The following is a 22,152-nucleotide window of genomic DNA, read 5'->3' as shown; positions in this document are numbered from 1 at the left end:
AGTTACGTAATATTAAATCTAGCCAAGGACCTCATTTGCGAGTCGACGGGTCCTTTCGGTGGTGCTGTGTATCCAGCACGTTTCACGCTTCGAAACTTGAGTTATTTTCTTTTTTGAGAAAATGTCAATTTCGCCACAGCGTCCCATTGCCTCATGCAGGGTAACACCGGGCGACAATCTGCTCGCAAACTGTCAGGTTCTGACGATTCGCGAAAACTTTTCCAACCGTTAATAGATGCGGAAAACGAAAGTAATTAAGGACTTATTCTCGTAAATTGTTTCGTCACCATCATCATCGAAACACATTTTTTTATATGAAACGTTTGAGGGGTCCTCTACTTTACGGAAACTGTTTGATGATCATGGTTACTATCTGAATTCGTTCTGCCCTTTTTATAAGATAGTTATTAAACTTTGATTACTGACAGGAGTGAATTACTCTTGCGTAAAGTTAAATGAATTGTACAATGATTTTAGAAATGCCAATATCATTTTTTAAACCGGCAAACATATTCATGATAGATTTAGAAACAAAAGCGTATGTAGATTAGATTGTTCCGTTAGGATACGGCAGGCATGAACAATTTATGTGTAATGGAATTTATCATTCACTGGTCTCGTGATATATAATTTAGAGGATTTTCAAAACATGCTTTAACAAATTCGAGGGTTTTTTTTTTAATTTTTCTTCATATTAATACTTATTTTTTTGGGCTCCTAGCTCGTGAGCTGCAGAAGAATGAGGGTAACGTGCAATGGAAGACGGAAACGAAAATTTGACAGCTAGCCCATATATTTTCTGTCAAATTTGCTCTTCGTCGCCGTTCCGTTGTATTGCGTTGAGGCTGATACAGCAATCCAGAAAATACGGTGGCCCAGAACTGTAGAATGAATTCCGCGGTAGATCCCATAGCGAACACTTCATTCAAGTACCATCTACTCACAGCAGCGGTGACAGAGCAGAACGAGGAGTTGACTTCATGGTGATCAGGAAGCAGATGAAGCGTGTTATCCGGTGGAAGCTGATAAGCGGCCACATTTGCGTGTTGATAATTCAAATTCTTCAATTATAGCCTGATCAACATCTATGCCACAACGAACAATAAGCCTGATGACGTGAAGGATGAGTTCTATGAACCTTGATAAGGCCTACGAAGAGTGCCCAACACACGAAAAGATTGTCATCGGGATGCAAATGCGCGATCGGACATGATCGGAAAGCCTTCATTCCGCTACATAATGGTCTGCGACTTGTGACTTTTTCTGCGAGGGATGGCAATAAGCAGTACCTACTGCACGTAAGAATATCCGCAAACACACCTGGCAACATCCGGGGAGATACTTGCTCACAGATAGACCACGTACTAGTCGACGGACGACATTTCTCGGTTGTTATAGAAGTCCTTCAGAGGTCCGCACATCGACTCAGATCACTATCTTGTAGTTGCAAAAATTCTGGCGCGACATTCCAGCGTCACGAATTCACGAAACAACAGGCATCGTTCTGTTTCAATATCCAACCCTTGTCAGTTGAAGGAGTTACTGAACAGTACCACTAGAAGCTGGACGAGCGGATAGGAGATGCCACATCTGGCGACGTCAACAGATTGTGAAACAATATCCACGAAGCTGTGATCTCAACAGCGCAGGAAGTGTTATGCACTACAGCGGCACCAACGAAAAGGTTGGTTTGATGAGGAGTGCCAGCGAGTGACGGACGAGAAAAATGTTGCTAGAAGTCGAATGCTAGTGGCTCGTACCCGTTCCAACAGAGAGCGGTACAGTATCCTAGTAACATTTTGGTTTAATACTGGTTTTATAACACTCTTGAAGAGTAAATTATGGTATTCATGAGCGTTATAAAACTTAAAATATTACTTGGGTGTAGCAAGGCCAGAAGAGAAACGAATCCACCGCAGACAAAAGGCAATTCGAAGAGAGTGTGATCGCGGAAGCGCAGGAGAACATGGATAGAAACTGTAGATAGTAGAATCTATAGATGAGCGAAAGCATGACTGAGTTGATTTTGTTGACCGTGCACGCGGGCATATGACGTCACAGCCCTATATATTTCCATTGAAATCGTGACGTCATGCTCGTTCGGAGACACGTTTGACAGTTCGTTTGGAGACAGAGGATTTATCTTCGCTCATACATATATTCCTCTATCTATAATAGAAACGATATGCGAAGGTTTTACGCCAGTGCCCGTCATGTGCAATGACCGAGAGGGGAATTTGCTGACAGACAAGACTATGGTAGCAGCCAGGTGGGAGGAGCACTTCGAAGATTTGTTGAACGCTGAAAATGAAGGTGTAATGAGGAGCAGGATGGACATAGTCGGCGACGATCAAGCTGTGGAACCACCAACGCTGGACGAGGTTAAAAGTACTGAACGAGCTGAAAAGGAAAGCTGCTGGAAGGACGAGATCCCGGTCGAGCTTTCAAACAGGAAGTGAGCTGCCTGCGGCTGGTTGGATGGCCTCATATGCCCAATCTATAAGAAAGAGTACAACAGAGTGTGCCAATTACAGAGGGATCACCCTTCTGAACTCGGCGTGCAAAATCCTGTCGCATATCCTTTTTAACAGACTGAGACCGATTGAGGAGTCCTTTGTCGGCGATTACCAGGCAGGTTTTCGTGAGAGCCGATTAACGATGGATCAGATGTTTAGCCTGGGATAATCCTTTAAAATTCCGGGAGTACAACTTGCATACTCACCATCTGTTCATTGATTTCAAAGCAGCAGTGATTCAGTGAAAAGAAATGAGCTGTGGCAGATAATGTTCACATGGTTTCCGGCAAAACTGTTATATGATACGTGCAACGCTGGATGGCTTGAAATCGCGATTATTTGGAGAAGTGCGTCCACCCTGTTTGTGATCTTACGATTGAACAGGTTGATGCACTTTCGAATTTATTGTTCAACATTGCACTCGAGGAGACTATTAGGAGATCTTTCTGCAGAGGAACGGATATCATCACATGGTCGCATATGCTCTTTGCTTTGCGGACGACATCGACCTTATTGGAATCGATCGCAGAGCAGTAGGAGGCTTTGTCCCACTGAAGAAGGAAACGGCGAGGATAGGCAACCATTAACTCTACCAATACAGAGTATATGGTGGCAGGTGAGATAAAGGAAGACCCAGTGATCTTTTCCTTAGGTAGTGCTTGATGGGGATGTGTTGAAGTGACAATGAGGTTTCCGTGAAGTGAGAATACGTATTGCTGCTGCGAATAGCGCCTTTTACGGATTACGTAAACAGCTTAAGTTTTGACAAGCAGACGGAAACGAATTTGCATAAAAACTCTGATTCTACCAGTGGCCCTTTATGGACATGAAGCATGGGCATTAAAAGAGGCGGATCGGACAGGTTTCGGGGTTTTCGAGCGAAAAGTGTTGCGTACAATACTCGGAGGGAAACTACAAAATGATGTGTGGCGTAGACGCATGAATCATGAGCTGTATTAAGTATATAAAGAAGAAACATTTTGAATCGTATAAAATACGCCAGTCGGCTGGTCACTTAGTGCGAATGTCGGAAGAAAGAATAGAAGAAACAATATTCACAGAGAACCACATAGGGGCCGGCGACTTCGTGAAGGCTGGCTCACGCGCTGGAATCGGACCTGGGGACCCTAATGTTCGGGAAAACTGGAAGAACATCGCCCAAGACCGACGATTATGGAGCTTCACAATACGCCAGGCATAGGTGTATCGACGCTGTAGCCAACAAGGTATCCAGGTAGGTAGGTATTTTCTCCGGAGGAACCGGATTTCGAAACATGTCAAATATGTCGAGTTACTAACAATGTTGTAAGCAGGTTTAATTGATTGAATTTTGTCATCATTGAATTCTGAATAGTTGTATGGATTTCATGCGCTGATTCCCACACGTTGTGTAAGGGTAATTGTTTATGTCGATATTCAGCGTGAAACGCTAGGATCGTCAATATACTAAATGATAATAAGTGTTAATCACTTAGTATATTAAATGATACTAGCGTTTCCGCGGTGAATATTAGACATAGACCAATGTACTTAGACAAAGTTGTATATGGAATCAACGCTGAAGTCCGCCATATAACATTTTCAGAATTTCTCTGGAATGAGTATGCTGAATACTAAAAGATATGAAATGATAAGTTCAATCCCTGTTCATAACTGATCAAAAATTGCTATTTTCCCCTGGGGCATCAGTCTCCCGATTTCGGAATATATCCAACTTGTCCAGAAACCCTCAAAGTTTATTCCATTTCTTGAGCAAAATCATGAAGTTTGGCCATTTTCCCCGGAGACACAATTCCGGAAGAAAACGGAACATGTCCAGCTTGTTCAAAAGCCTCAAAATGAGCTCCATTGATCTTCTTTTGCAAAACCATGAAGTTTGAGATATCCCAAGCAAGGCTTCGTAAATGATCAAAACTGGCCATTTTCCTCGAAAAGAGGTATTGTTCCGGAAGATTCCGGAACATGTCCAACTTATCCAAAAACCCCAATTATGATTTACACATGATTATGATTTTCTAAGTGATTAAATGAAAGCGTGAATCGTACGTTCAGGCTTTAAGGCTTGAAAGCGTTCAAAGCCTCATGAAAAATTTTATCAATATTATTGCTTTTTTGTATTTTTTTTATGGATATTTTCTTATTTTCTTATTGCTCTTTATTGATTGTTTTGTAGAAACTTTTTAATTTTATATGGAAAAATATATGTATTTTGTGGAAAATTTTGTAATTGTTTATTGCTAATATTGATTTATCTGTGGAAATTTGGTAGGATTTTTTTTCGTGATTTAGATTTTTTTATGGAAATTTTTTTTTTTTAATTTTTGCTTTTAAAAGTGATGATTTATTTTTGTTTTGGAAAATTCTCAATTGCTTATGGATTTTTTTTGTGTGGAAATTTTATATTTGTTCATTGCTTGCTAATCTCTTTATAGGCAATTTCCTAATTTTTCATGGAAAATTTCTAATTTGTCATGTAAATTTTATTTGCTGCCATTATCCGATAATGAAAGAATACGGACTGATTTTACGGCGACGACTCTTAGCGTGAAACAACGGACACGAATAGAAACATGGAACGTTTTAACCCTAGCCCAGCAGGGTAAATTGGCACAACTTGCCAATGAGGCACGCCGCATGAAGCTTTAAATCCTGGGATTGAGTGATGTCCGTTGGCCAGACTTTGGAGAACACAGAACGCCGCCGAGACAAGTTCTGCTATACTCTGGTTTACGAGGAGTTGGCATCGCGGAGTTGGCTTCCTACTAAGCGCTCAGGAACACTCTGCGCTTATGAAGTGGGAACCTACAAGTGAAAGGATAATCGTTGCCAGACTTAGAACACGGGTCCGAAACCCACTATAATCCAATGTTATGCGCCAACCGATGCTGCGATCAGTAAGACAAAGAGAACTTTCAGTCAACTCAATGCGTCGTAGATAGAATTCGAAGGGTGATATCAAGATCAGTTTGGGCGACTTCAGCGAAGATCGGATCCGATAACCGAACCATGAGCGCCTTATGGGACGCCATGGTCTCGAAGAAATGAGCGAAAACGGAGAGCTGTTCGCAGAATTTGTGGATAACGACATGGTGATAGGAGGATCGCTCTTCCTCATCGACCGGTTCTACAAGGTTCGTGGGTCTCCCGTGACGGCTTTACAGAAAATCAAATCGACCACATCTGCATCAGCTTGAGAACCGGAGCCTTTTGATGTACGGAATAAACGTAGTGCCGATATCGCGTCTGATCATCATCTCCTAATCGGCGAAATACGCCGGCATTGCGCGGATTCGTCGGCAGGAGGAAAGAGTTGGACGACGATTCAAACACGCTGACCGAAGATGCCACGGTGAAACGGTCCTTCGTTGAAGAACTGGAGACGTGCTGCAGATATTCCGAAGGTGGCAGCGTGGAAGACCAATGACCGCATCAAGAATGCCTTCATCGCCACCAGCGAGAAAATCTGGGCGAACTGCGCACCCAGAGAAATCACTGGATCACCGATGAGACCTGGAGGAAGATAGAGGATGAAGAGAAGCCAGCCGCGAAGAGCGATCAAAACCAGAGGAGCCAAAGTTTTAGCCTCAACGATACGCGGCTCTTGAGAAGGAAGTAAAACGCTCATGCTCGACGGGACAAGCGAGCGTGAAGACTCTCTAGCGACGAAGGAGAGAGCCGCTGCAAACGGGGATATTCGCCTTCTACGGTATTTCACGACGCTTAAGGGGCGATGAATGCAAGATGCCCGTGAAGACGCGAATGTTTTTGACCGACGAACTGACCAGTGCTGGTCGAGCACTTCGAACAACTTTTTCGCAAGCAGCCAGGCCATCCCACCTCGGCATGGTCTGCCTAGGATCCGACGTATAACACGCGTCAACACCGAAGCTCCATCACTGCTAGAGATTCAAACAGCCCTCCAATGAAATCGAATAAAGCCCCAGGGTCGATCGCATATCAGCCGAGATGCTCAGCCGACCCATGACATCCGCTCAACTACTGCATCGTTTATTTCGTAATATCTGGGACATCGCAACTTTCCCGGTCGACTGGAGTGTATCTAGTGAAGGTGCCCAAGGTGACCTGACTGCATGCGATAACTAGCGAGGCATTGTTGCTGTGACCGTTCTCAAAGCTCTATGCTAAATTACCCCAGCCCGGATTCAGGAGAAGACGATGCGACTCTCCGGCGGCAGAAGGCCGGATTCCGTGCCGGAAGATCCTGTGGACCATATTGTCACGCTCCGAATCATTCTGGAGCAGGTCAACGAATTCCAGTCAACGAGTCCTCTCACATGGTATCTCGATCGAAAAAGCTTTCGACCGTCTCAATCACGAATATATGTGGGGCGCCCTGGGACGAAGGGGTTCCGAGAAAATCATAAGCCCATCGAGGCTCAGTACGAGGCCTTTTCGTGAGAGTGCTGCACAATTGTCTTGTCGACCCTATCCGGCGCAGCTGGTGTGAAGCAAGGTGTATTCTATCACGTTACTTTTCCTCAGTAATCGACGAGATTCTAGATGCGATTGACGTGAACCAAACCGCGGGCTTTGGCAGCCTATAATGATGGAGCACCAAACGACTTCGAATTGGCTGATGACGTTGCACTCCTCGCGCAACGGCGCTCTGATATGCAGAGTAAGCTCAACGACCTTGTCGAGCGCTCCTCTTCGGCAGGTTTAGTCATGACGCCTTCCTGTTTCACAGTAGCCGGGCAATCAGTGGAGAATGTTGAATGCTTCCAATATCTTTGTAGCCAAATGGCGTCAGACGGCGGTACCAAGTTCAACATAGGCGCATGGATCAAGAAAGCAAGGCCGCCTTTGCGAGTTAAGAAATATCTGAAAAACAGGCAGATAAGAAGCACCAAAATACGAATTTTCAACTCTAACGTGAAATCTGTGCTGTTATACGCTAGCGAAACATGGTGTGTATCAGTGAAAACACTCAACGGTGCAGGTGTTCATTAACATATGCCTGCGGTATTTAATTCGGGCCTGGTGGCCTCACAACTGGATCTCAAACAACGAGTTCCATCGTCGTATTCGCCAGAGGCCGATCAACTAGCTATCTTGTGTAACTGATGCATAACGTGAAAATACCCATCAATAGCGTTACAAATAAGACAATAGAGCAGTGTTTGCTTAGCTAGGAATTGCCCCCTTCCCTAAACAAGCATTAGACTGGAACCCAGCGGGACATCGCAGCAGAGGCAGACCCAGAGGTTCATGGCGGCGGCCTCAATAAAGAAATAAAAGAAGTCGACGAAATCTAACCTGGCAACAGGTTAAAGCGATAGTTGGGCAACGCTCAGGATGGAGATCTTCAAATCGTCCTTTGCACACCGGAGGTACAGGATCATAAGTAAGTAAGTAATTATCGGATAAGTTTTTAAAGGAAATTTAAACGAATTTGCAAATGAATTTTCAAGGGATTCTTTAGTCCTTAGTTCTAATTCTGATGATGTTTAGAATTCCATCTTTGATTTTTCGAAAAAATACCTTCCATTTCCGGATCTATCTGCGAAGTAATTCCCTGAGAATTGTCAAAACGAATCGAGTTCAGTGCGAGATTTCTCTTGTTTCGGACAGCAGAACGATGCCACTATGGGGCGGCTCCATACAAAGTGGTGGTCAAAAATATTTTTTTGGTTTTTCCGCATTATTTTATAGTATTCTAGTAAGATTAGCATATAATTAATCATATTTATGCATTTTCATCGCATCCGGAAGGTGTAACTAGTATTTAACCCAGTAATGAGCTACGTATTCTAAACAATAAACTTGAACGATTGTTTTTAATTTTAGGGCAGTTCAAACGCAAATTAAAACTAGAATAAGGTTGCTAATGATTAAACAGGAGAAGTGGAGGTAAGACCCCCCGCAACAAGATTTGACCCTTCGCATTTTTTTAAACTATGCATAAGAGATTCTTTTATCAATCAGGTATTTTGGTGAAGAATTATTTGTCTTCCGAACCCCCTCCCCCCACACAAAGTTATCTCCCTTATGGAAATATTTTTTCCGTACAAAAAATCAATCAAACTAGTCGAAAGGATTATTTTTAATATGTTTCGTTTTTACTGAACATATATCACCATCTTTAACAAAGTTCACGATTTTCTCCATTTTTCATACTGCAGGATGAATATAGGAGCATCTTGATCTCCATCTCATTGAATATATATTTATCTCATCGCGAAACAAAGAAAAACGGCATCAAATTAGTCGCTCTTTTTGTCAACATGCGTGTTCACTGCGCAAAAAACACAAATAAGAAATAAATTTCATTGTTTTGTACAAAATAAAACATAATTTTATTGTTAAATTGTCATAATAAATTTTAATCATTAACTTTCCTTAAACTAAATAAAATTGACAAGCAATTCTACTCATTTTCTACATTTTCATCGAGAGCAAAATCATCATCAAGTTGTTTAACATCATCCATTAATTCGTCTAGTGCATTATCTTTACTGTTTACATTTCAGAGCTGTAAAGATCTTCGAATAAAAGTGATTTTACAAATCTGGATATTCATGTGATACTTTCTTTCGCATTCTGCTACCTAGATTTATTGAACTTATCAAAGGATCAGATGAGTTCATAGCTCAATAAAGACGTCAGTAGATTATCAACTCGTGGCCTTTCCCAGCATGATGGGTGACATTTTTTTAGTTTATGTTGGTCTCTGTTGTTCTTCAGCTAACATGCGCCCTCTTTGTGCATGGATTATTATGCTTCCAGCGTGAGCGAGATCTTTATGCACTGTTGCTGGAATTTATACCAATCATACAATTTAATTATCGCCGATATGTTTCTTTACAATAGTCATCCATTTTTTTAGGATTGATCGGACTCAATTGATTACTATTAAAATATTACGAAATATAACAATAAGATCTTCGTCAATGTCCAAAACTTTGGAAAGTAATTCAGGATTTGAAAAGCTTTTCGACATACGTTTCCGTTGTGCTGGTCCCTGCTCCACCTGCCCTGGGTTGATCAACTCGTAACTCGAATGCTTCTACAGTTTTTCAGTAACGAGTTTTTTCCGATGCAAATTTGGCCTTTAAATCCATCGGGATCTTCCACTTTTAATTTCCATCCTGTAGGAAATATGAAAACACTCAAAAATCGCATCCAAGCGTGCAGTGGAGATATGCCGTAATGAAGAGCATCTTCGTTCGATCTCATCCTGCTTCAAGCTTCTGTAAAAGTAAAAAACAATGTTATCTTTTATGTCACTCAAATTTGCTAAAAAAAGTATTACCTTTATATCACTCATTACATTTGAGGTAGCTCCACAAATTGAACAGTTGGACATAGAAAAAGTATCGGTTACATAATTAAGAACTTTGCCGTCGATCATAATCATAACGAAAATAAAATCAACCAAAACAAATTCGCCATTCGATAATTGGATTTTTACTGGACAAGCTCACTTATTTGATTTTCAATATATCTCTTGAAGCCATCTCTTTTGATTCTTTGATAAACTCAGCATAATTGGACACAGAACGAATGCTTTGGGGTGTTAAGTTGCCACAAAATGCTCTCCTTGTCATTCTGATAATAAAGTTGTATAGGAGTTGTCGTCACTGAAAAGACGTCACTGTCATCCTTTGATTTGGCATTGATAGCGCTTGGTGGTATTGTGAATAGCCTGTAGAGCCATCCATACCCCAGCTGCTTAAAGCATAGTCTGTGTAATCGTTGGTATTCATTTGTTGGACGATTTCGCATCAATGATCTTGATAATTATTTCTGCTGATGGTTCATGAGTGCCTGTAATTTGACCTGAAAAGAAAGGAACATTTAAAGTTTGTGTACTGGGAAAACATGTGGATATTTATCTCTACCTGAATTTTGATGGTGACTCTCGATTCACTCGGCTAAAGGGAGCAAACTTTTTCATGCTCTTGATTACATGTAGCTCGGAAACCTTGATGGGTTCTTTTTCACTGTTTGCTCATATGCATATTTGTAAAATCGCAGTCTAAAAAATATCTGAATGCCATTTCAGGTGACATCATTCCATGTGAATCTTTGAGAGTCGTAAACATTTTAGATGCACTTTCACGATTTTTGATAACATGGCCATAGGTGGTTAAAAAACACTTTTTCAAATTTGATGGGCCGCCCTTATTCGGTTTTATTTGTTTCGATCTCTGAACTTTACCGGTCAACGTTGACGGTGCTAAACTCGTTGGAGTTTATATGTGTCAGTGATTTGCAGTAAGACATTACGATCAAAAATCATAATACTCATTCAGTTCTTGTAGAATTAAATACAATATTATGTTGACCGCGAGAAGATTGAGTTTATTAGCAAAGATATTAGCATTTTATGAGTGTTGTAGGGTGAATTTATTTCTTTTCAAAGGTAAAAGAAACGAAATTTGCTCAAACCCACTTCAGAGAAATGCTAATAACTTAGCCGGGCGATTTCAATTTGAGTTCGTTCAACAGATAGGTGCTTGCTTTGCACTCGTTTTCAGTAAAAAAGTCAGCTGGGTAATGCGTACCGTTAGTACTTTGCGTACCTGGAGGAATAAAATAGACCCCATTTTGCGGTCAACCCATTTCGATCCCATTTGGTAGAGGAAAACCACTACAGGTATATTACAACGGCAGCAACAGAGCAGAACTTGCAGTTGACTTCAGAACATAAGAGAAAGCCTTTTCCGTTTTGTCGTTGGTACGAAAAGCCTTCATCCCGCTACCAATAATAATGGTCTGCGATTTATGACCTTTGCTGCTGCTAGAGAAATAGCAATCAATCAATCATTTGATAAAACTCACTGGAAACGATAGTCGGTCAAGGCCAGTTGAGTTGGCTAGTCGGCTAAATGTGCTACGACTAAGCATATGCGGTATTTCGAAAAATTTCGTTACAGGTGGTTCGAAACGAAATTCCGCGGAATTTCGCGGAATTTGAGCATGACGAAATCTGATTTCTTGATTTCGTTTCGTAAAATTACAAAAATTTCGCTAGAAAAAACTAGCTTCTAACGAAAAATTTGACTGCGCCGCTGAACAAAATCATAAAAAAACAGCTTTTTGATTTTACATTTTTATATTATACAGCTTTTTCTATTAACGCTTATGTAGTAATCCCATAATGAGTCGACAAATACGTGTTTAGTTTCCTTCCAAGAAACGTCTCCAGTGTTTTGTTAGAAATATCTAAAAGAAAACGAAAAGTATCTTTAACTATTCTATCCTATGTTTTACAAAAGTGATCCGACTCAATATTAAAAACCGTCAGGCTTGGAGTGTAAATTTAATTGAATATATATCAGACCAGTATAACTTTGTTGAAGCGTCAAAGTCGTGGCGTGGATTCCTAGGGCCCTTGTGAAGTTTTTTAGCGCCTCTTTCTTATTAAAGGCCAATTTCTTCATCTCCGCTTTGGCCTCAAACCAGGTTTAAGCGCATGAGTAAGCACCGCTTAAGAGTTAGAAAGGCCCTAAGGAAAACATAATGCAACATTTTACGTTCAAGCAACAATTTTCTTAATAAAAAGTTCAGACGATTGAAGGTTCTTCACACAACAGTCAATATTTGACGAATCTTCGAAATGTACATACAGCCCCCAAGATTTAAATTTAAACTCTGTGATATTATTTGACTATTTGCACAGTATGAGTGCAGAATCGATCGTGTTGCTGCTGGTCACGGGACGGCATCTAGTCTAGGAAACGCAAACTGAAAAAAATGCCTCGCGGGCAGTGTGCTATCGATCGTGTTGATGTTGGTCATGCTAGCTAGTGCGGGAGAATACGAGATTAAAAAAATAATGTCTGCATCGAAGAGCACAAAATTATGTAGTGCAGAATCGATCGTGTTGTAGAGGCTTATTAAACGAAGCACATTGATTATGCGTCGGATTGATTTGAAACACGGTTTTCGTCTTCGGGTTTTCAAAATAACTTCGTTTAGTCGCTTACCAAGGTGGCTTCACATGAATTACCTTTTCAACTAACCAACGATTCCCGATTTGGTAATGCAGCAACTCAAATGTGATCAAATTCGGTTGTATATAAGTCCGAGTATAAGACACATAAATTGTTGTGCCTCATGTGCTCGGGAAACTAATCTTTCTCTCCTAATACTAAATTGACTGTAAGGACGTGACCAGCATCGTTATTGGTCATGAATTGGAAACTCCGAAGCAAGTACAATGATTTTTTTTATCCCAAGCAGATTATTCAATTGGTAAGCTATGCATATTCCGCGGAAAAAAAAAATTAAAATTTCGTTTCGTTTCGTAAAATTTCGAATTCAATGGACCTTGATTTCGTATCGTTTCGGAATTTCGAAAGTAAATCTATATTTCGTTTCGATTCGTTTCGAATCAACATAGACATTTTAAATTTCGTTTCGTTTCGTTTCGTTAGGAAAAAGTGTGTTATCGCATACCCTTAGTACGACGAATCTTGGAGCGCTCATTAGCGCATTGAGGATGATGCCGGTTGGATCTCAAATATGGTTCTGGCAGGTGTATCATTGGCTCAGGGTCAGGTTGTCTTCCGCCCCATAAAATCGTGGTGGGTCTTGTAGCAAGTTGTCCTAAGCCGGTCGCCTTGTTCTGCCTATTGGAAGGAAGTAAGTTAAGATGATGTGGGCCCTCCTTAGCCGTGCGGTAAGACGCGCGGCTACAAAGCAAAACCATGCTGAGGTTGGCTGGGTTCGATTCCCGGTGCCGGTCTAGGCAATTTTCGGATTGGAAATTGTCTTGACTCATGATATACGAATGCAAAAATGGTAACTTGGCTTAGAAACCTCGCAGTTAATAACTGTGGCAGTGCTTAATGAACACTAAGCAGCGAGGCGGCTCTGTCCCAGTATGGGGATGTAATGCCAGTAAGAAGAAGAAGAAGAAGAAGAAGTTAAGATGATATTACCTGACTAGTGCTGATCTGGCTCTGAACACGCAAGTGTCAACCCTTGCATGGCCTTCCTGGATGTAGGCATGTATAGAAACCAGTGCACTTTTTTTTATTTCTCGGAATAGCTTATTTCAATCAATTTAGCTAAAAAAACTTTTTCTGTAGCTCTTAAGTTGGCTGATTTAGAGCAATTTTACTTAATTGGATTAGGGTGTACCTTTTTTTTATTTCTTTATTAAAGAGGCTTGCAGCCCTAGGCTGGCTCACCTCTGACAAAGGGTGTACCCCAAAAAAAAAAACAGTATTTTTGATCTAGTTTGTTTGTTTTAGATTTCTCGAAAAAGTCGTCTTCAGATGGGTTAATAAATAATAAAAAAAAATTTTGATGGGTAAATATGGTCAATATCTTTTCCCGATTAAAAGCTATAATCGTTTTTCTGTCAAAATTGTTTTTTTTTCATGAGTTGATATCTCCGGTTAGGGCAGACCAAAAAAATATGTTCACACGGCATTTGAAAGAGAAATTTATATTACTTATTGTGTCAAAAAAATAGGGATATGTTATTTTTTTATCTCAAGTTTTGCCAATTTTACTTAAATCATGTTTTTTCAAATAATCTGATTTAACTCGACAACGGAAGGCCATAAAACGGTTTTAGGCCCAAAATGCATCATTTCTAGTAAATCTTGCAATACGACGATGAAGATAAAACTTATAAAAAGTGTTAAAGCTGTATATTTTTAATATTTAATTTTTCACGTATGTCACCTTCTGAAGACTTTTGGAGACTTTTGATCGGAAAAAGATATTGAGCATATTTACCCATCATAAGTTGATTTTTTTAAGCTCTAAAAGTCACCTGAAGACAACTTTTTCGAGAAATCTAAAACAAACAAACTGGATCAATAATACTGTTTTTTGAGGTACACCCTAATCCAATTAAGTAAAATTGCTCTAAATCAGCCAACTTAAGAGCTACAGAAAAAGTTTTTTCTAGCAAAATTAATTAGAATAAGCTGCGCTACACCTTTGTAGAACATAGCATATCAATATTCCGAAAAAAAAAAAATATTTTCAATTTTTTTTATATGATGGGCTACCCTATTTTTTGGTTGCAAAAAATATAGTTTTGGCGAAAAATGCATCTTTCCGCGTAAATCTGTATACTGGACCATAGTGCAGTGGTCGTCGACTAATTCAGTAGGATTCGTTGGAAACCGCGACTGCAATGATTTTCTAGTAGGGGAAGTGGGGGTAACACGCCCATAGGTGCTTTTTTGCCTACAAAATCGTTTTAAAACCATTTTTGACGACGATTTCGTGTGGAACATAAAGAACACGAGTAAGCAGCATGGCTCATGGCTCAATTATTAATTTACCAATGAATAACAGCGATAGAAAGACTAAATTTCACCGAGCTAGAATTGCATCAAAACACGCAAAAATCATTTTTTCGAGTTTTTCATGTATAACTAGAGAAAAATCATGAAATATATGTATCCAATGGCAATATTTTTCATTGATTCATCGTATAGACTATTGAAAATAATCAAAATGGGGATATTTAACCTTATTCAGGGGTGGCGCGTTTTAACCCCTATGGGCGTGTTACCCCCACTTCCCCTACAATTAGATATCTGTCATCGGTAGTCAGTCGCAGATATGCTGTTCTTTAGTATGCGCTGATGAAAACTGGCTGAAATGGTGGTTTTCATTGATAAAAATGGCATTTTCCTTAACGTGGGCGTCCTAACCCCAGTTCCCCTAGTACGAGTGATTGGGGCGCGTCATGCGCAGTGGTAAACCGTTCGCGAGATGGGGTTTGATGAGATCTCGATCTGATATGTAGGGTGGAGAGTGGAGTTAAAGTAGAGCAGCACAAGTCTGACAAAAATGGTTGCAGCAACTTGATTGTGACTGAATCTGGTCACATATAAGTTGCAGTAATCTAAGTGGCGCATGTGTGCTGCCAGGGTAGTCCCTTGGTACCTTCTCAATGACGAGTGCTGATAGCCATGCTATCAACATGCTCGACTAGCTCCTGTCCGGCATGTGGGTTGTCGTCGAGCAATGTGATGCAATCATCGAGTTCATGTATGGTCGATAGAACATCAGCAATGAAGTGAAACAGAACCTGCTGCTACTTCTACAGTCGTTTGAAGCCGCATGGTGGGGGACTGGAAGCGGAAGCCGAGAAAGGATTCCAGACCGACCTTATGCCTCCAAGGAGGAACGACGATTGACTTGACGATTGATTGAGAGGCGATTGACTTCACCAAGCATGTCAACGAGGGGAAGACTGTAATGCGCTTAATGCAGCGGTCCAGTGGAGAGATGGGCCGTATAATCAAACAAGTATGATCGCCAAGGCGAAGAGGCGTTTGGTCGGTACGAAGCGTGGTGCAGCAGAATCCGGGAAACAATGACCTGAGAAGGCGCCATTCTGGCCAAAGCGCAGGGTGAAAGGCATTGGTGCGACCCAAGCAGCTGAGCCAAGGATGAAAGCCAGCCAGTCCAACAGCGGAACGAAAATTCCTGGCGTCGTAGCTCATCATTCAAAGAAACTGAGAGACACAGACAAAGCCTTTTTGGTGAAAACCAACTAAAAAAGGTACGTCGTAGTCCTGAAATTCATGTGAGCTGCCAAAAGAACTTTGGGACTTGGTGAGGACGTGCGAAGCGTCAGACGCACTAACGCCGGAGAACTTATCTTGGTGCTGAAACGTGGAGCGCAATCCTGTTTCACGGCTTACAAAAGCTGACCTAGAAGGTCCACGGTAATGGCATCGATTAGAGGTCGTTGGGCGTCAAAGTAATTCTCCAGTGTAAACAGCTGGATGAGTTTACTGAGGCAGATGACATCATTTCCGCCGGTGGCCCTCTGGCATGCAGGTAGTCTGTGAATGCTGGAGAAGCTACAAATCGGTTGGCTAATATGTCCAGTTGGCATATTCCAGCCACACTCAGTGGAAAGGAGCTTTAAGTGCTTCGAATCTGGCCATAAGTCTTGAACATCACTCTCCTTGCATGCTCGTACAGCATAGCCAACAATGGAAACTGGGTAACTGATGGCCTCAATATGGTTGCGATTTTTACAACGACAACCCGATATCCAATCTAGGAGGTCGTACATACATCTGTAATAGGGTGTTACCATAGCTATAGATTAATGGAGTATTATGCCGTAATCTGAAAAAGTGACGTATGCGCCAAATTACTACATGCTAGTTTTCCATTTTTCTGTTAAAGAGCACGACGAGTACTATTCGTTAACATCATTTTCGAAAAATGGTTAAAACGTCATTTTTTCAGATTACGGCAGTATTCTATTACAGCTGCTATGCCTCAGCCCGGGGCTATTGTCCCACCTAATGGACCGGAAGTCAATTGTCATCGCGGGCGACTTTAATGCTTGTAAAGGGAAAAGGCGTATTACTGGTATGGATAGAGCATTCCATGGTTCACGTTACCAGCTTAGGTCCCGCAACATGCATACAGAAACGAAATTTGCAACTCATATGTGACTAGATATAGTTACAATCAAGTTGCTGTAACCATGTGCTACGTACAATACTCCGCACCACGTTTGGTTGAAGATCGAGGCTGCTCGTAATAGCAACTTCGGCTTTCAACAACGTGGTTCCTCAGTTCAGCCATGCGCATTTGGGCGCATTTGGAAGATGGAGAGGATCTATTACCAGAGGGGAAGAACGGTAGATCAGTCGACGACATCTGGGAGGGAAAAAGACCCGTTAGATCGAACGCAAAATTGAAAATGTGTTGCAATTACCTGCAAGGCTCCTACGAAGGCATCGAGCAAATTTCGGCGTGCTATACCAGGATCTACGTACAAAATGTTAATTTTCCGGCTTGTCTGGAACTGGGAGGAGCGCTAATGTAACAACTGGTCTGATGACTGCTTCGGAAGACGCTGTTTTGAGGGTGACGACTCGCACTATGCCGTCCTTTGCCGGATGGTGACTGGGCTCCTGGATCGCTTTGCGTGATTGAAGCTTCTGGAGATATTCAGGATAACATCTAGACTAGATTTTCTGGAAACGCTTCTGTGTGAGCTCCCAGTGTGACAGGCGGTTGTCGGGAACTTCGGTCAGATCACAATCGGCGACGGCTTGCTGGCTTTGATCCTACCAGGAAGTGTACCGGAATGAGAGCTGCCAGGTCGAACGGATCGTTCGGCACGAGGGGTCTAGAGTTCACATTTCGATTTTTGCTAGAATATTGCACATGTCCTCGTGGCTAATGTTCGTATTACCAATTTCACGCAGTAGATGGTGCTTGGCGGATTTGATGGCTGCTTCCCACAGATCGCTGAAGTGCGGAGCATGTTTTTTTTTTTAACGAAGGTAATGGAAATTTGCAACCAGACATCTGGGGAGGCGAGGCCAGGTAGTGTGGGGATGGAATCAACACTGCCGACCCACTAAAACCAACTCCTTCCTCTCCAATCATTCCCCCGGCCCGCAATTAAGCAATACTTCGGGGAAGACTATTGGGCATTGCGCCCCCTCCATGACGTACACAAGTGCACGTATGCGCTTCAACTCCGACACTCCCCATGCAACACATTTGCACAAGACACACTAGCACCACATGTGCCCCTATACTCACCTGACTATGCCGCTAGAATGATTGCAAGAGGATTACCAGGTACCCTGCAGGGGGTACCCCACGCCGCCATCTCACAACATAGACAGTCCTCAAACAGTATGGTGTTCACCCCGTCCTGCAACAGGGTGGCACCACTTGTCTACCAATCCGGAGGCGACCCTAGGTTCGTGGCTCCTATGCCGCTCCTACCTCAGCTACGAGGCAGACCCTTTCATGTCTCCTATTTCTGAGGTGCCGCAGAAGCATCAACCCCCCGACACTCCTGCCAGTCATAGCGAGACTTTCGTGTCCCATACTTCTGAGGTGCCGCAGAGGTATCTGCCCCCGACACTCCTGCCAGGCCTATCGAGACTTCACTCAATCCGTACCTGACAGCCGGATCACACTACTGCCTAAGCAGCCACTCTGACCATACGTACCATGCGAGTCTGACTTGTGTGCTCGCTCATACATTCAGTCCCGATCGCTTGCACCACTTGTGCACCACTCTCTTGACATTCAGTCACTCACTCAGTGGGGGTTGTAATACCCCCATCCCCCATTTTTATCCACCCTGTGCACTTCCTGTGCATTGTTTGGGTGTGGAAAACCCGGCACGTCACGCGTGTTTAACACTCACCTACCCGGGCTTTGATACTGCCAATAGGTCATCGTCAGGAACTTTGCAGGTAGCACCTAGAGATGTCGTAAAATCTCGATTAATCGATTAGTTACTAATCGACTACTCTTGATTCTTGTCGATTATTGAATCGATTAATCATTGTATAGTAATCGATTCAAAATTAATCGATTATCACAACGATGAATCGATTAATCGAAATAATCAATTAATTTTCGACATCCTTATGATGTAGTAAAATTCTGATTAATCGATTAGTAACTAATCGATTACTCACGATTCATCTCGATTATTGAATCGATTAATCGTTGGGTAATAATCGATTCAAAATTAATCGATTATCACAACGATGAATCGATTAATCGAAGTAATCGATTAATTTGCGACATCTCTAGTAGCACCCCCAGTAAACCACATATCGTATATGAAATGATAAATTGTATCGCATATATTGCTATTTTCTTCCACATTCGTATATGACTGCTTATAAAGATGGCTAAAATATCAATAATATTGTATATGATACCTGCGTATGCAATATTTACGATTGCGTTTATGAAAGTCATAAACCTATTTAAACAATATCAGTTTTATCGGATCAAATCAGAAATATCGTTTATGTATACAAATATTGTCATGCAAATCATATACCGATGTGCGTTGTACGTAAGGTACCCCGGGGCAAGTGGGACCTAAAAAAACGCTAGTTCAGCAAAATCGTTAACGCATATTTAGAAAACAGGGTATTTCAGGACATTAACCACGAATACATCATTTTATGCTTCCGTTGTTGAAGTGTAGACGTGTTGTAAGCCATTTATTCAGTTACAAAAACATTGGTAGTGACATAAATAAATTTACCTGTGAAACCCACTTACCCCTTCAAACGGGGCAAGTGGGACCTATTCTGCTTTATACTGTCGAACGAAACTAATTTGAAGTATGCAGTCGTAGTATTTCCGATCATGGATGAAGGTTTATTGCTTGTCAGACTTTTGTTTTTGGCAAAAAGAAAGGGATTACAATGTTAGCAAATATAAAAAACAAGACAACAGCCAGTTTACTGTTTAATTGGCTTTTGTCTGGCTTCCCATTAGCTTACTTTCTTACCAAATATGTTAGATGGAAGAGATGAGCAAATCTTTGTTCACTTTTCGAATGAATGTTTCTCTGTTTAGAACACAAATTATAACATAAATTAGAACTTCAAAAGGAACGTTTTTATTCAGGCGATGCGCAGTGTTGTAAATTTGTAATAGAACCAATGGCCAATTTATGTCTTAAGCAATTTATTTATCTGAAAATCTGTTAATCTGATGCGATGTTTAAAAATAACAAAACACAAGAAAAAACCTGTTGATCTATTGTAGAATAAATTGATTGTTTGCACTGTAAACGGAAAATTTAGCATAGCTATCACCATTGCTCTTTTCCATGAGGAAGATAATTTCCAGAAAGTAAAAAACACATTTGGTAAATCAACTGTACACTACTTCTTAACAACGAAACCAACGATATCAACTGCATTTGATTCAGATCCATGTGATATATTAGTGTCGAAGTTATTTTTCACTAGAAAACAATCTAAAAACAGGTAAAATGGCTCTATCGAAAATGTTTTTCAAATATGTCCCACTTGCCCCATGTATGTTAAAACTTAAGGGCAAGTGAAAATTTCAGATTTTGGCTTTAATCAAAACTTTTAAATCGTTTTCGATGTCACACAATTATTTAATTGCTCAAAATATTCACTTACCACATCAATGATGAATTTAGAAACGACTATTTTTTTGAAAACTCATTGAATTAAAATAAAAGTAATAGATTTTGCCAGTAGTTTAAAGTCATGATTAAACAATACCATTAGTATGGCCCCGTAAATGGTTTTGATTCCATTTTTTTTTGTGTCAGGCGAATTCGTTGATAATTCTGCTTCATCTTTCTTGAACATTGTTACCATTAAAAACGTTCACCGATTAATCGGCAGCCATAGTACCCACTTACCCCGTATTTTCACTTGCCCCGGGGTACCTTATATAGCTTCCACCTTCTGCGTGTTGAGCACTGAGCCACTGAACCTTACCGATTAAATTAATTTCAAAATTACTTACTTTACTCCATCCGATCTGCCAAAATGAGTGCCGGTATAATTTTGAGCTGCCAACCATTATCGCTCAATATCTGCAACTAGAATGTAATTGAGCTGTAAAAACAGCTCGAAAGTAAACACGGTGAAAGACATTACTGATGTTGACATTTCAGAATCGCTTATGCGTGGGTCGAATCGTTTGGAATGATGCGCAATCGTTGTTATGTTGGAACATTATCAGGATAATCATAAGTTGTTATCATATACGATTCAAGCCACATTTGTACGTATAACAACAAGGCATCCAAATCGTATCAATGTAGTTCATATCGTACACTGAAGCTCTTGTCAATATAATTGTCAAAATTTTGCTGCTTTTTAAGAGTTGCTGAGTAGCGCACGGGTAGAGCACCAGTCTTTAGTTCCAGAGGTCAAATGTTCGAGACAGGGTTGTTACCATTTATTTTTTCAAATATTCCCTAAGTATAAATGATCCTGAAAACTTGAGAAAGTCCTTATTTAGCACGTATATGGCCTCCACTTTAGTAGGTATATAGCGATTCGGTGTATTATATACATAATATCTTATGTGTATATGATGACCTATATTAATAGCAATAAGTATAAAAATGTTAACTGGGCCACCTATTAATATTTTGAAGCCCAGATAGTCCTCAGTCAGTGTGGTGGTCTCCCCATCCTGCAGCGGGGTGGCACCACTTACCTTACATGTGTCCAATTTCTGAGGTGCCGCAGAAGTATCAACCCCCCGACACTCCTGCTAGTCGTAGCGGGACTTTCGTGTCCCCCACTTCTGAGGTGCCGCAGAGGTTTCTGCCCCCGACACTCCTGCCAGGCCTCACCAGACTTCAGTCATTCTAACACTACCGACCATGCGTACCATGCGAGTCTTACTTGTGTGCTCACCCATACACTCGGTCCAAACTCCCATTCGCTTGCACCACATGTGCACCACTTGGGGGTGTGTGGGTACCACCCACTGCCACCCGCTTGCCGCTGAAGCAGCCTTCATGAGCCCTCTGTGGAACCTCCACAGGCTCCGTTAACGATCTGGCTAATTGTTTCCCCCCAGGTGATTCATCCCCTCGGCACGGGTCGCCTGGCACCTTGGTATTCGGGGTTAGGGACGCCATATTGTCAGCTTCAGTGTTAAACTGAGCCTGACGATATGGCCGGATTTACACCGTTACATACTACTTCCAAGTATCCATATCCCAACGTAACGGGCAGAGTGCGGAGCATGTGGTGGGATAAAATTGATAAAATGCCAAAAAAAATCCCTCTCTGCGCAGAGCTGCAGAATCTGCTCGCGACCGGCGTGGTCGGACTTTAGCATCTGGTATACCTTGTGAAGGTCATTGCACATTTGAACGCAGAGCCAT

The 22,152-nt window shown here is 41.4% G+C and overlaps 1 pseudogene; it reads right to left on the bottom strand.

Annotated features, from left to right (window-relative positions):
* Window positions 1–21,903, bottom strand: part of LOC134222437 (uncharacterized) — a 68,624-nt pseudogene extending 46,721 nt beyond the window's left edge.
* Between the last annotated feature and the right edge of the window lie 249 nt (window positions 21,904–22,152).

Source organism: Armigeres subalbatus, chromosome 3, assembly GCF_024139115.2.
Source record: "Armigeres subalbatus isolate Guangzhou_Male chromosome 3, GZ_Asu_2, whole genome shotgun sequence".
Taxonomy (NCBI): Eukaryota; Metazoa; Arthropoda; class Insecta; order Diptera; family Culicidae; genus Armigeres; species Armigeres subalbatus.
Note: the sequence above shows the minus strand (reverse complement) of the source record. Positions and strands in the feature narration are given on the sequence as shown.